This window comes from Peromyscus eremicus, chromosome 5 (genome assembly GCF_949786415.1).
Source record: "Peromyscus eremicus chromosome 5, PerEre_H2_v1, whole genome shotgun sequence".
NCBI classification, from domain to species: domain Eukaryota; kingdom Metazoa; phylum Chordata; class Mammalia; order Rodentia; family Cricetidae; genus Peromyscus; species Peromyscus eremicus.
Window position 1 is genome coordinate 12,440,484 of NC_081420.1, and position 15,981 is coordinate 12,456,464.

General features: G+C 48.4%; 1 long non-coding RNA gene across 7 annotated transcripts in view; it reads right to left on the reverse strand.

The window, feature by feature from the left end:
• Nucleotide 1: 1 nt before the first annotated feature.
• LOC131910960 (uncharacterized) overlaps nucleotides 2-15,981 on the reverse strand; it is a 30,403-nt gene continuing 14,423 nt past the window's right edge. For 2 of the 7 annotated variants that reach the window (XR_009379262.1, XR_009379259.1), the window contains 3 exons: nucleotides 10,222-10,326; nucleotides 8,567-8,993; nucleotides 6,856-8,113 (listed from right to left, as the gene is read on the reverse strand). This is a non-coding gene — a long non-coding RNA (uncharacterized LOC131910960). Of the gene's footprint in view, nucleotides 139-5,801; nucleotides 6,732-6,855; nucleotides 8,114-8,566; nucleotides 8,994-10,221; nucleotides 13,790-15,981 lie in introns of those variants that run through there. The other 5 variants (XR_009379258.1, XR_009379260.1, XR_009379261.1 and 2 more) reach the window with 5 other exon arrangements.

Genomic DNA, 15,981 nt, shown 5'->3' on the forward strand with positions numbered 1-15,981 from the left:
AGCTCTTCCACGACTTGCCTTGGGGCTGATCTGCTTCCTTGACCACTGTGGCTTCTGCACGCTCTCCAGGCTCCTCCTCAGGACCAAAGACACGAACACCATGAGATACAGACATCTTGTGTGTGACGTGGTGGTGTACTGGAAAGGAAGAAAAGCACTCAGAGATGGTAACTGTGCCGCAGAACAGACAGAGAGGAACCCCAGGGCAGTGTGATGTGAAGAGGCTCCACACAGGGCTCTTCCTGTGCACCTGGGCTTTTGTTCCCACATCTATACACATGGAGCAGGGAAGAAGCAGTGAAAAGGTACGAGAAGGGACACTTACCTCATAGCAGGGATACTGAGCAAACTGCAGAGGTACTGACCACACCAACCCCACTCATTGTCAAGAGTGATAAGCCTTGGTTCTGGAGAGAAGTTTACTTTTTCAGTCAGTAAAATCCTTGTTTTACAAACATGAGGATCTGAATTCAGATCCCCAGCACCCAAGGGGAAATCCAGGCACAGTTGTTTGCCTGTAATTCCAATGCTGGTAAAGCAGAGATGAGAGGATGTCCTGGCTTGCTTTCAGCTAGTTTTCTCCTCTCTTACATTGCTCAAGACCTCATGCCTAGGGAATGGTGCCACCCAGGATGGGCTAGGTCTTTCTTCATCAACTAACAAGATAATCCTCAAAAGACACATTCAGAAGCCAGCTTAATTTTGATGATTCTTCATTAAGACTGTCTTCTAACATGATTCTAGGTTGTGTCCACTTGATAGTTAAAACTAACCAGTACACACACACACACACACACACACACACACACACACACACACACACAATCACTTAACCCTAGAAAGGAAACCTATGTCAGACCAAAGTAATGAGTATACCAATAACAGAAGTATGGGTGAGGAATTTCTTACAAGGAGCAGGGTCAACTTAAAAAACAAAATGAAAATAGACAAATACATCAAAAGCCTGAGCTTCATTACTGGAAAGCCCACTTCAAAGTGGGTGATGGCCCAGAAAGGCTGCAGCCCTGGAGCTCTGTGCATCTTGCTGGCAGCTCCACAGTTGGAATGTCTGGTTTGTTTTTTCTTGAAGTTTGCTGGCCAGAGTCCCTTCTTCTACCAACTGCTTATTCTTTCTCATACTTCTGCTCTGATGCCTTCAAGAAAAGTCCAAATTTCTGTTTTTCAGTCACCTGACCTCTGGTTTACCTTGGCATGGGCATGTTTCAATTTGGAGGGAATGCTGTATTTAGGAGGAAAGTGCTCCGTAACAGTTCACTCCCTCCTCTGCTCCTAGATTCTTTCCAACTCCCTCTTTCACAGAGCTCCCTGAGTCTAGGAAGAGGTGATATAGATGCCCATCTATGGCTAAGACTTGGGCCCCTAAGCCACAGCAAGTCTCTGGTTCTCAGGAGCTCCACCAGTGGCTATGAGTCTTCATCCTGTACCATCCTTTGCAGGGGCGTGTGTTGTTTTTATGACACTTGAGGCTGACAGCAGCAGCGATGTATGTTTGCTGCTCTTCCTCCCACCATCTACGTCCCAGGCATCTACAGGGATGGATGAGTCCCTTCTGACCTTTTGTCTGGCTTAGATGTTGGTTCAATTGGTGGAAGGGGCTCAGTGGCTTGAAAAGGCACTGTCCCCAGTACAGCCTATATGGCATTGGTGGCAGGGCTCACACACACTACACCACATTGCTGTAAATATGTATACCTGCTGTGGGATGTATGGCAAATGTGTTGCTAATTAATCAATAAAACACTGATTGGCCGTTGGCTAGGCAGGAAGTATAGGCGGGGCAAGGAGGAGAATAAAGCTGGGAAGTGGAAGGCTGAGTCAGAGAGACACTGCCAGCCACCATGATGAGAAACAGCTTGTGAAGATGCCGGTAAGCCACGCCATGTGGCAAGGTATAGATTAATGGAAATGGATTAATTTAAGCTATAAGAACAGTTAGCAAGAAGCCTGCCATGGCCATACAGTATGAAAGCAATATAAGTCTCTGTGTGTGTTTACTTGGTAGGGTCTGAGAGGCTGTGGGACTGGCAGGTGAGAGAGATTTGTCCTGACTGTGGGCCAGGCAGGAAAACTCTAGCTACATATACCACCTTTATAAGGTTTGATTCTGTGCCACCCCAGAGAGGCATGGCCGGAAGGCTTTCAGTCCAACTCATAATTGCATAAGCTCTTTTGATGGTGACTGGGATGGCGCCAGTGATGCATTCTGTCAGCTGCAATGCTTTCCATACAGGTAGCCGTTGCTGGTTCAGTACTCAGCACTGATTTCTACCACCTTCCACACCTGGAACCAAAACCCTATTGGAACTGCTTCCTCAGGTTTTCTGCTATAGCCCTTCTGAGTTTCTGGTGATTTCTAACATGAAGGCACAGTGGGGTGATGGAGTACACAGCTGTTTAGCCTGTCCCACAGGGTCTCACCTGTTCAAAAAACCTTTTGAGCTTTCAAGCTCCCAATTCCATTTGGAATTTATCAAGCTATACAGAAGATGAGCAACTAAGCAAGATAGGCTGCGAAAATCCTCTAATAACCCCAGAGTCCCAAGACCCGCAGCTCCTTTGCATTTACAGACACTGTAAGGGTTGTTATAAGGGTCTCTTCAGTGACTCGTGAGCTATCAAGTGTGTCTTACAGTACTGCAACACTCTCGGGAATTTTACAGCTGTACCTGGCCTTGCATCTTGTGGGTGGATTCATCTCCTACCCTCATTCTCTCAGGTGCATCTGGAGTCCTTCACATGCTGATCTCTCAGGGGCACCATGTCCTTTGGATGTCACCTGTGTCCTTTAGACTCTGTTCCCTCAGGTACACATGCATGTTCTTTGAGATGCTGTTCTCAATCTGCAAAACACTCTGGGGGTAGCAATTATGTCATTCATATAATGAATCCTTTTGACAGAGGGAGACAGGATAACAAGGTCCATAACCACCAACCCATGACAAACAGTGGGGACTGTGAAGGTGACCTTGGGGAAGTGCTCTGAATGTCCACTGGCGACCATTCCATGTGCATACAAATGTGTCTTGGGACCCAGCTGTTAAAGGAAAATAGCGTGGTCTAGCACAGCATGGAAACTCCTCATCACTCACAGCAGCTGTGCAGTCGAAAGAGAAAGATTTTGTACAGAGGCATGCGAGGGAGAACTACCTTACTTAGCTATCTAGAATTCACAATCATTCTCCAGGAGCCAAGGCTTTTTCACGGGCCATACTGGGTTATTTCAATATGAGCTGGACAGATAACCCCTACCCCTTCTAATTCTCTAATAGCTTCTGTAATTTCATCGTGGCCTCCCGGGTAGTCTAGACTGCTTGGCCTCCATCACTCTACTTAGCTTTAGGCAATTTTACAGGTTCCCATCTTGCCCAAGCATGCACAGCTGGCTTCAACATCTGCATCCCTAGGCAAAACTCTCCAACAGTTATATACAGGGTGTGGCCCAACATTATATCTACCCCCAGAATGTTCTCTTGTGGTGGAGAAAGCACACTGTACTGGGGTGGGATAACTCCTCATTCCAAGAACAATCAATCCCTTTGCCTTCATATGGCATGTGCCTATATCCGCCCATGGTGACCCATTGTCCCTGGTGCTTCTGCCACGAATTGAGGTGTACTCAGCTCCAATATCCACCGAAGCCCAGATATTTAACACATTAGTGGGGGGCCAATAAGTGTGTAATTCACCAGAGGTCTCAGGTCTCTGTGTATGTCCCTCACTCACAGGCAACCTTGGCTACCCCAGCACAGGTGGCTCCCACTCCAGGGCATATTCTTGCATGCCTGTACCTCTCTATCTTCCATTTCCTCACCATTTGCTGAGTGGCTGGTCAGGCATTAAGGCCTTCCAAAGATCCACAAGCACAGATTTTGGCTTCTTATAGTTTCCCTGGGAAATCTAGCTGGACACTGTTCTTGCTATGTTTGCCTTTGGGTAATTCGGAGGGGACCCATTGTCTGCTCACTCCTCTCCCAGTCTCCCCACAAGAGCTTTAGCACTTTACAAACTCGACTTGCTCTTCTAGATTGTTGAGATATGCCAGAGCCTCTCCAACTAGACCGTACATCACCATGAGACTCAATATAGCCACCATGGTCCCATACCAATCCTAACAATCACGCTGAAAGAACTTTTGCTGTTTGTTTCTTAAGCATCCTGTGAACATAGTCCTATCAGGCCCACTGACCTGAGGACCAAACACAGCTAGCTCCTCATATTCCTACATCTGGTAGCAAAGTCTACCATTCCTCTGTTGTTCTCCATTCCCAGATAATTTACAGGGACTTCCGATGGAGATAACCAAGTACCCTAATGGCTCTGATAAGCCAGTCTATCAGGGACTGATTTCCCTCACAGTCTCAGGATGCAGCCTCCATCTTGAGGGGTGGGTAGTACTACTGTTAAGTTGTAGTAAAATTGTCCTCAACAGCAGCCAGACTGACTCAGTGCACTTCCATGTCCCACAGTCTCACAAGCCAGAACATGTAACTAGAGTTTTCCTGCCTTGCCCACAGTTAGGACAAATCTTTGTCACCCACCAGTCCCACAGCTGCTCAGACCCGACCAAGTAAACACAGAGACTTATATTGCTTACAAACTGTATGGCTGTGGCAGGCTTCTTGCTAACTGTTCTTATAGCTTAAATTAATCCATTTCTATAAAAAGGTACAAATCTATACCTTGCCACATGTCTCATGGCTTACCGGCATCTTCACATGCTGCTTGTCATGGCAGTGGCTGGCAGTGACTCCTTCCACCTTCCTGTTCTTTCTTTTTTCCTCTCTGTTAGTCCCGCTTATAATTTCTGCCTAGCCACTGGCCAATCAGTGTTTTATTTATTGACCAATCAGAGTAATTTGACATACAGACCATCCCACAGCACTTCCCCTTTTCTTTTTTTTTTTTTAAAAAAAGAGGAAGGTTTTAACTTTTACACATCTCCAAAGCCAGCTTGGTATATTTCGGAATTTGGGTGTAGCTTCTCTTACTACTTCCCGCTGGAGGGGGGTGCTGTATCTTATGGGGACACAAAGAAAATTTTAGGATTATGGAGTAGTCCATGAGGGTGTATCATCTGAGCCAGTTGCCTTGAAATGGTTCTAGATGTTGGATCATCGGACCTTGGTGTCATCGGAGACCTTTCAGGGGGTCTTGGTTGGTCAAACCTGATGTATCTTAATCTGGAACAAATCCATAGCCTCTGGCTTTCTGTGGAAACAAAAGTAGAGCCTCCTTTCCAAAGCAACATATCCTTACATCCAAATTTTGAAGTCAAGGTACCTTTAAAATATACATTTTGGCATAACTCAAGAGCTTTTGTAATCAAATGTTTTTCTTCAGTTACAAATATCAAAGAGAACATAATCCAGATTCTCTGTGTGGTAGCCATCTTTGCATGGCTTATTTTTTATATTACCTTGAGCCTATTGCTTTAAACTGCAGCCTTTTAAGACTGAAACAGCACTAGCTCTGTGGCTGCTGGCTCCACCCACTTCAGCTTCCCAGCATGGCGGTGGTACGTTTTCCGCCAGCTCTAGGAGCCATCAACTCTCAGAAATAGTGGGTCTATGCTTCTATCAAAGCAGCATGTAGCCCAGAAACCTCGTTTTTTGTTTTGTACTAGCAAAGGCTAAATCCACGACGCAGCTTAATAAGCCACTTGCAGAGGCCTCATTCCTGCCAAACTGCAGGTCAAGTGCACACACCAGAAACCCGCCATAGTAGCTCAAACACGCAGGCTGCCACTAACTTGAGAGAAACAACTAGAAACTGTTTTTAGCTCTGTTTTAGAATCTTTTTTTCTCAGGTTTTAGGTGGAAACTCTTGCCCCACATTGGGCGCCAAGAACGTGACAGTCTCTTTCATCACTTGTTAAAGGACTTCTCCAATTCTACCAGTTCAGGCACAAGTGCTGGACCATTGTAAAGACTGGATGTTAGATCAATTTCCTTTTTTTCTATCAAGATCATACTGCGTAGGTATCTCCTCATCATTTCTACCATATTCTCCCCACTCTGGTTCTTCTCACAGGTTCAAAGGTCTTGGATCCCAGGAAAGGCTTTTCAGCATGGATCTAACCCATTTTCTCCTTTTTCTTTTGGCCTCCAAGCCAAAGATATGCAAGCCAACATCTCTATCTCATCCTCTAAATTATCTAATTTACCTGCCAGAGCAGAGGCCCCCATGGAAAGGCTCCCATGGAGGAAACCAGGCACCATTTCCCTTCTCTAATTTTTCCTTTACATAAACAAGCTGCTGTTTGGCTGCCACTTTGGCCTCAGATGCATTTCTTACTGCACACAGCAGTGGCCAGACAATCTCGACCCTTGCATGCTATTCTCAAGTGTCTCAAAATTTTCCCTAAGCCTTTAACTGTTTTAAGGGCATCTCCATAGTCATGTCATAGAAACGCACTCCTCAAGCAGGCATGCCACATCATACCACATAGGCAAAGACTGCCATCCTCAGACTACCTCCTCAGACACTCCAACCTGCAGTGGCTCGGCCTAGTTGCATGCCTCACTACCTATAGCAAGAACCATGCAACTGCTGTCTCTGCAAAAGATACGCTACCACACATCATATGAAAAAGGCTGGCTGTATCAGAATTCCCTCTCAGATGCTCCAACTTCAGCTGCTCAGCCTCCATTGCAGGTTCCCATAGCACTACTCATGTCGTGATCCTCTCCAACTCTGATCCTGTCACGTCCCTGTTAGAGTGCAAAATGTTGTATGATTGACTTTTCCCAGGGAGACACAACACAAACACGTTTGTTAACCCTAGAAAGGAAGTACATGAGAGACCAAATTGATGAATACACAACTACATGAATGTTCTATTTGGTGAGACAATGAAGTTTTATTGGGGTTACAACCAGGAATATTGATGAGAGGTTCTGCACAAGGTACAGCAATGACTCTTAGGAAAAAAAGACATTTCTATCACCAGAAAGCCCACCCAAACTTGGGTGACAGTCCACAGAGGCTGCAGACCTTGGGCTCCCTGAACTGCTTGCAGGGGACGATACAGTCCAAACCCTTTCTTCTCTGCATTTGCACCACTCAGAGTCCCTTCCTTAAGCTATTTGGAGGGAAATTCCATACAATGTCTTCCTCCAACGAGACAAGTATGCCAGTCAGCCTTCCTTCGATGTACAAATCCTGAGATATTCAATTTACAACCATGAAAGAGTGATTTGGGCCCCAGTTTTTGAAGGTTTCTGTCCATGATCCAGTCTCCAACCTGTCTAGGACTCCACAGCACCCTGCACACCATAGCTAGCAGCATGGGTCTAATGATCTGGCACCTCTCATTTGCACTTCCAAAGGTACAAGAAAGGTTGATGTGCTGTGGCCTAAGCTACAGCCACTCCTTAGATTATGGCTGGACTACATCAGAGGACACTGTGGGATAGATGACTCCGAACTGTGTGCATGCAGCAGCAGTATAGAGAGAGGGGAACCCTGTGGCTCACAGGATTCCTGGAGGAGACCCACAGAAGACCCAGACAGTTAGTTCCATGTTTCTCCTTCATTGTCTTCATTCCTTAGGACAAAGGGTGGTTGTTTTTGTTTTTGTTTTTGTTTTTTGTTTGTTTGTTTTTTCTGGGAAAGTTTTACTAAGCAAATGGAGTCTAACTTTAAAAAATGCGGAGAGGATAAGCTGCAAACCTCACAATGAGAGGCGCTCAGAGTTTGGCGTGTCTAATGATACTACTGTTTCCCATTGGGTTTGCAGGCATTCCAGGGTGGGAAGAAACTTGAGACCTGACAGAACGCGCCCCAACGGAGGGTGTCCTGTAGCAGCAGAAAGGAGCCTGGGGGATGTATGGGGACAGTTATTGACACCTGGACACCTCTGTGCTCTACAAGTGGGGAGACAGATCCTTGCAGAGAAAGCGAAGCAGTACATGGAAACAGCCATGCACCGTCACACTCATGCAGTGCAGTTGACCATTCCCTGAAGATGAGGGTTCTGTTGGGAGCTGGGAGCTGGGCACCATCCCTGACGCCAGGCCCTCTTCTTGTGGGATGAGAACAAAGGGTAACAGCAGTCCCCACAAAAGGAGCTTTCAGAACTGTGTCACTAACCCTGCAGAAAGAATGGAGAGAAATGGGGAGACCGAGTCTGAAGGCTAGAAGGGACACAAATTCTGTATACCTTTTCCTGACACTCTTCCTGACATGTCTTAATAGCATTTTGCTCCTAGCTTCAGTGAGTGATGTGGACACAGCTCACCAGTGGCTCTGATTCCCCGTGAGTCTTGTGCTCAGAGGGACTGCATAAACCCACATACCCACAGGGGTGCTGTCAGCCACAAAGTGGGGGCAGCCACTTTCCCAGGTAGCTCTTCATCAACATCATTTAAATAGTGCTCCGTGGCATTAAACTCTTGTGTGGTCGGGAATGTACTTCCCTCCTTCACCGAGCATACATATGAATGGACTGCTCATCTGTGAATAGGTTTAAGCTCCCAACATAAAATCCCCATGCTCTCTTTAGAGGAGGACATCAACTTCCAAATGACTCCCATGAACTCCTTACCTGCTGCAAGTATTCAATCTTTCTGTCTCTTTGTGTACCACCATCTGCCTGATTTGTCTTGGCACTCATGGACATGAGAGCCCTTGGAGTTCAATTGCAGTGTCTTCTAAACCATCTGGGTAGTCACCAACAGCATGCATTAGCTACTGTGCTCTGTGTTTAGTTAAAACTTGTGATCTCAAATGCAGCCTGACTGAGCTGTGGCTCCTTCAGGGCAGGCCAAGTCCTGAGAAGGCCAACGAGAGATTGTCCATATGGATGTTCTCAAGTTCCTCATATTCACATTAGCAGTGTCCTGGGACAGGAGGGAGAGAGACACGGCCCTTCCCCAGGTGATCTGTCCAGAGGGCAGGCACAGCTATACATTGGCTTTGCGGGGCTCATCAGAGGACACATTCTCAAACCCTTTCAAGATTGTCTGGAGAAGCTGCATGTGGGAGAAGAGACAAGGGTGACCTTTCTGCTCCATGGAAATGCAAGCAGAGCTGAAGGGGAGGTTTTCAACAGTCAGACCCCATGTGATGCTGCCCAAGGGGATCCTGTTGCAAGATCCCAGATCTTATCAAGGAGGGGAGAGGCCACAGTGACTGGTGTCTGGGAGAGAAACTGTTTTGTCCCCTCCACCGCACGTCCCTGTCTTGTAGGCCCCTGTGAGGCTGGGTCATGTTCCAGAGCCCTCAGGAAACCAAATATCAAGTCTCCACAGTGAGGGAAACTAGATGGCCCTCTGCAACCAGTGCTGGACAGTGCCAGCTACCAGGTCAAGGCAGTCCTGGCTACAGGTTCCAAGGTTTGGCCGATTGGCTGTGAAAGAGGAAGAACATTCTGGACAAATGGATAGCCTGGCACAAAGTCCCATGTTCCCCAGGACCGAGGCTGCAGCCTCTGCAGAGAACAGCGTGTTCATTTTCATTGGTGTCAGAGACTAAAGAGAGGCAGGTACAAAGCCTGTTGCTTTCCATTGTGACCTCCCCTGGGGAAGGACACCAAGCAGGGCCTCTGACTCCCGGGTTGAGTTTGGCCTGGCTGGCCCTGATCTTTCTCCCTGCAGCAAACTCTGGGTCAGATGGTCAGAAACGGCTCCCCCACCGACATGTCACCCTGGGGCCTCCGTCCTCCACTCTCCATCTCCCTTACACTTTTCCAGCTGAGACAGAGTGAAGAGAGCTTCAATGGTGGACACATCAGTAGAGCCAGTGGAGCCGAGACCAGAAAGGAAGGCCATGGTGGATCTCTAGAGCTGACATGTGAACTCCCAACCCAGTCTGGGGCCACAAAGGGCATCATGGCTAGGCCCACATGCCTGGCTCAGAGACTACACAGTGACTGACCAAATTTGTTCTTTCCCCAAGAACAAGCTGTCCAAATGCTTCTGAGGAGGTCCACGATGTTTCCTCCACCCGGAGGTAGAAGGTGATTCTGCCACTCCCTTCAGTATGAGCCAGTGCTCCACAATGTTCTGGAGAGTGAAGTTCAGAGTGAAGACCTGCTGCCTAGCACAGACCACACCTGCAGTCTGCGGGCTACACTGAACAGCGAGTGTGAACAACCTGATACCCAGTAGCTGCCAGTGACCACACTGGCTCCAACTGGCAGGGTGAGGAAGTGTAGACAAGCAATGAGTGGGTGCGCAGCGTGTGGGCATCATTCCTCACCTATTTCTCTGCTCTCAGGTAGCAAGCCAAAAGTCTGTCTGGAGAATGTGCAGAAAGTTTATGGCCCCCTGGACACTCTGTCCTCTGCAACTGGGAAGGGTGATCCTTGCAGAGAAAGGGAGAAATAATTCAGGGAATCAGCTGACTGTCTTCACACTTGAGAACTGCATTTGGCCCAGGCCTAAAGAAGGCTCCATCCATCCTGAGGCTTGTGGCCATGGGCTGCATGCCACCCACTGAACAAGGGACCCTTCCCACAGGACCAGAACAAAGGGTAACAGCGGCCACTGAAATAACAGTTTTCAATGACATGCCAATGTCCTGTAAGAATGGGTGGGCGGAGTGTGCAGACCAAGTGAGGAGGCCAGAGGGACATGAACTCAAATTCTGTGTTCTTTTGCAGTGAATGGTTCCTGATGTTCCTTGACTACAGGGAAGCATGTCCATGGTCATGACATAACAAAGCATGCCAACCCCCTGGAGAGCACTTCCTTACAGCCCAGGGAATAACCCTCTCTCCCTTCTGAGACCTGCACCTGGTGCTGGATTCCCCTCACTCATTCCCAAGAGGGCCACAGAACCCACCCCACTTCCCAGCCTTGGCTTCATTAATCCGAAGAAGCAGCAAAGGTCTGCCCCAGTGAACACCCACACACCCAAAACCTGCTCTGACCCCACAAGCAAGATGCTCAGTGTCACTGGCCATGTGTCCCATGTGGGGCCATATGGGAATCACATGGTAGTCAGGTCCTAGAGCGTGATGCCATGCAGTGGCTGGCAGGTGATAGCATGGCCTTCATACTGTGCTAGTGAGAAGATGATTTGGCCACTCTCAATGTGACCCTGTGTTCCACCGTGATCTGGAGACCTGCTGCCTAGCACAACAGATCACACCTAGCCACACCTCAGCAGTTTCTCAGTCATCCTAGGTTCTTCAGAAAAGAAATCCAGTGACCTCTTTCCCTCTGGTGTGGGGAGGATGAGATCAGCCACGTGATCTCCCCTTCTCTTCACTTGGGCAGATGTTAAGACAAGATGAGGCTTCAGAAACATCTTCTACCGGAAGCAGACACACAGCAGAATTAAAATGATGTTCAGTGGTGTGATCCCCACAGATTAACTCCCCTGCTGACTCTGGTAGCCAATTCCTACCTGGAAGGTGCCCAGGAGAACACTACAGACACCCCACCTAACACCTCACTCAGCAGGGATCTACGCAGCATCAATGGCTGACATCTGCAGCTACATAGTGATCAAGATTTCCTTTTAAGCCTGATCTCTAAGACATTGGGCACAAAGTAGTCTCACAGCTGCTGGCCTTGTAGAAGCAATGCTGGGTCCCAGGTCTGAATATCTACTTATCCTGCCTAGGTGTCACAGAAAAGAACTCAAAAGCCTAGTCAAAATGATGGACAAGAAATCCCTCAGTGGGATAGGAAAACTTCTACCAGTTTCTGGAATCCTGGCACAGGGGACCAACACCTTTGGTGCTTAGAGGAAGGGAACTGTGAAGAAAACAAAGACACAAATGTTACCAGGTCATCCCAAGGTTGGGTCAAGCACAAGAAGAAGGAGGCATCAGTGAAGGATGAGTTTTCCCTTCTCTACAGCCCCATCCTGCCTCAGCACCCCAGGACAGGAGCAGCTTTGCAAGGCAACATCCTACTAATGCACCTGGCACATGCTGGAACCCACCAGGAAGAAACCCTCCTTTCCTCATGGGTGCCTATAGAGGGCATGAAGGCCATAACACTTGCAGGAACCCCCGCAGGTACCCATGCCCTGCACCCCCAACTCTCCTCTTCAAGAGAAGTTTGCTCCTGCTTGTTCATGGCCCCTGTCCCCACACAAAACACTCATCCTTTTCCTTCCAGATGCCTGACTAGAATTTCCTCTGAACAGACAGTCCCCCTTTTCCTTTACTGTGCTTCATGCCCTTTCCGCCTCTGGTCTTCCCTTTCTGTCTTCCCCGTGTCCCATTTGCCCCTCTCTCCTCTTCTCTCTGCCCTTCTAGCCAGTCATCATCCTGCTAGGCTTACCTAGTTTCTGCAGCAGTTAGTGATAATGTTGGTGAGGATGAGGGGACAAGCTGACGAAGGTCCCTGAGTCCAGCGGGGCACTCAGTTCTGTCACTGTGGGTGTTCCATCCCACCTATACTGGAGGATCGTAGCTTCATAAGGTGGAAGCCATGTGGACCACGTCCTTCTCCGGACAACAGTACTGGAGACCCAGTGAACTAAAGGAGGCGGGAGCTGTTAGCTCAGACCCGGCAGCTAGGGGAGGGGGTGGAGGAGCTTGTGCCCTCATTCCCAGGGGAGTCTGTCTGGAAATAGGCATTTGAGCATACAGTCTCCTGGAGTTCTGGCTTGGCTCCTTCCTGTAGCTCTCAGTCCATACCAGGCTGACCCCAGCCCTGTGGTTTGATGACCACAGACCTGGGGCTGTTTCTACCCCTTGAAAGAAGACACAAGAAAAGGACTCTGTTAGTAAAACTGGCACAGACAGGACTTTGTACCGAGCTACCTTGCTCTACCATAGCCCTCCACCTGACTCCTCACTCCTGAACCTGTGCCCCATTCCACCAAGCCCTCCTCCCTCCTTCCTCCTTCCTTAGCCCCTGGTCACATCCTCTGCTGTCTGCTGCTGGCTCAACTTCCCCAGAATCCACACAAGGGGGATGCAGGAAGAAAGCTCCTTCTAAGGGTCACAGACATCTTAGGATCTGTGCACCTAGGCATGGGTGCAGCCTACCAGTGGGATGGGGCATTTAAAAAGCAAAGATCAAACACACAAGTGAATGTTGGTGGTCATGCCTTTGCTGCATTTCCTACCACACCACATTCTTCTGGTTGTTGTCTCTTACCTGGGAAATGCACTGTTTTCTCCAAGATAGAGAGGTAACAACATAGAGTATGAAGCAAGTGAACAATCTGCCTCCTCTCCTCCTTTCTGCCCTTCGTCTACTGGTGCCAGAGGCTGTGGGTGCCACCTGGGGCTGGTGATCGCTGATGATAGGACCCAGTGATGGTTCCTCAGGGGACTTGCCCCTGTCATTCTCATCCCTGATTTTCCCATCCTGGGAGGGTCCATGGAGGCTATATCATCAGGCGACGTTTCACTGACTCTCAAGTCAATGCTGATCTCCATAGCACTGCAGATGCTACTGACATCCACAGCAACATCTTGTGGGACTGGATTAGAAGGACAGAGGCATAATAGGTCAGGTAAGCTAGACCTCGAGCAGTCCTTGCTCCTTCCTTTTTCATCCACCTCTTGCAGTTGGCTCTTCCAAGATGAGATGAAATTAAGAGGGAGGAGGAGGGGAGAGGACCTGTAGGACCCATGTTTGAATGGCACTTCACAAACTTTCCCGTTTGATGAAAACGTGCCCATGGCTTAATCAGCATTTCAGTATAGTGCGTGCTGCTGGGACTTCATTAGGCTTTCTCTTTCCTACAGGTTCCATGATTTCTTGGACTTTGTAGCTCATGGTGCCCATGGCTTCCACAATCTTGGTGATTGGAATTATTGGGATGATTTCTGTGAGGGGCTGGGGACAAAGCTTCATCACAGACATAGCCAGGTGCTCCATGAGTTGGCCTATGGTTATCCTGTCCCCAGAACTTACAACAGGCAAGTAGGATATAAAGGTTTCCCAGTTTTTCACATACTTGGTGGCCTTAAGTGCCTGTGATCAGCTGGTGCAGATCTGAAGGGTTTGGTGCCTTGTATAATGTGAACCCAGTGACCATAGTGTAAATCAGTATGCCAAGGCTTCATGTGTTGATGGGAAGTCTGTGATACCCCAGGCCCTCCAATAGCTCTGGTGCTAAATAAGAATGTATGTAACAGACTTCTTTTAACATCTTGCCAGTGGTGACTTTTATGGCTCCTCTCAAGCCCAAAGGTCATCATTTGAACACTGACTTCATCCCCCATCTATGGATTCCAGCAAAGATCTCACCTTTCTGGGAATTCGGCTGTGGGCTTCAAGCATCTCTAGGTTTCTCAGCAGTATTTGATGCTAGGATCGCTCAGGCCCCAGGAAGTCCTTTTCTGTGCCTTCCTCCCAGCAGACAAACATGTCATCAGTCAGCCTTCCATCGTGTTAGCAAGCCTCCAGACTCAGCTTATTGGCAGAGGTTTATTTGGGCTCAGAGCTTTGGAGGCGTCAATTCATGCACCACTCTTCCTATTGCTCGGGGTCTGGAGTGGCACACTATGGCCAGAGCATACAGCAAAACAACGCCACTCAACTTCACAACCAGGAAGCGAGAGAGAGAGAGAGAGAGAGAGAGAGAGAGAGAGAGAGAGAGAAAGAGAGAGAGAGAGAAAGAATGTGAAACACTGGGATTCCACACTTCTCTTCTAGAGAACTCCCTCAATGACTCAATGACCCAAAAACCTTTCATTGGGTCCCCAACTCCCAAAGGCTCCCCCACCTCCAAACAGCATCAAATTACTGACCAGACTTCCAATACTTGGGCTAGAGGAGACATTCTACTACATCTAAGCAGTAGCAGTGAGTCATGAGAGGATGGATGAGATGCCCACCATTCCCTTCTCCCTGTGCCCTGAGCTGTTATAACTCTCAGGCAGAGAGAGTTGTTATAACTCCCGACAGCAGAGGTGACACCTGTGTACATCTGCCCATCTACACAGTGTGGTGCTCACTGGCACTATCTCCAGGAGGCAGGTAGGCTCTTGGCCTGCTCCTCTCTTAATTCTTTACCCACAGAATCCTCTGCAGCTGCCTTTGTGAAAGCCGGAACACATCCCTCTAGGCCTCTGTCTTTTGTGTGACAGATTGTGTTTTATGTCTATTTCTTCTTCCCTTCAGAGCACTTGATTTGCCCCAAACAGGAAAGCTGAGGTTGATTCTGCTTTAGACAAATGGAGAATCAGTTCCATGTGTACATTGCCATGGTCAAAGGAGTGACAGCCAGAGATGTGGTACTAAAACTTCCATCAGCAACGAAAATGGGTCAGCTGAGGGTTCTCCTGGCTCGTACACAGTGCCGATTTCTGCTTGATATGGCTTTCCGCTGGGAAGCATGGGCTGCTGAGTCAGAGACAGTAGTCTGTGTGTGGTTCCCAATGCCTGGGGGTGGAGAAAATGTCTGTTTCTCAAACTCTCCATTCCCAGGACACACATTGCTTCAGGCCCTACTGAGTCCAATAGCACAGCTGGCGCCATAGTGTTGGGCCATTCCACTGGGCCAGAAAGCATGCATTAAGGAAACAGAACACTTGTGTTGGCCTAGGGACAATTCTAGGGGCCATCTCCATTCTAGTTCACCCCCTGCATGGAATGGAGATACTTAATAGCACTCTCAGCCCCTCTAAAGACAAGCATAAGGAAGAGACAGTCGTGGAGTCAAAACATTGCACAATGGGGTTGGAACATCCACATACACACGTAGCTGTGTTTTATTACTTTCGTGATTAAAGAGAACTGATTGGGTGAGCCCACTTGAGAAGTGACCTGATACCATGGGAACACGAGTTCAAATGAAACTCGCCAAGTAGGCGCAGAAGAGCTGGGCCTCAGTTCTAGTCCTGCCTGGCTGCTCTCAGCTCCAGGTTTTCTCAGTGTTTGGTCGTCCTGGCCTTGCAGCACCCACTGTGATTGTCAGCTCCCCTGAAGTGGGCTCTCACTGCTTGTGGCTCTGACACTCAAGTTCTGAGCCAGCCCCCATTTCCCAGGGACAGATCTCATATCCACAAGTGGTACTCACCAGACTCTTGCCAGCTGCCCA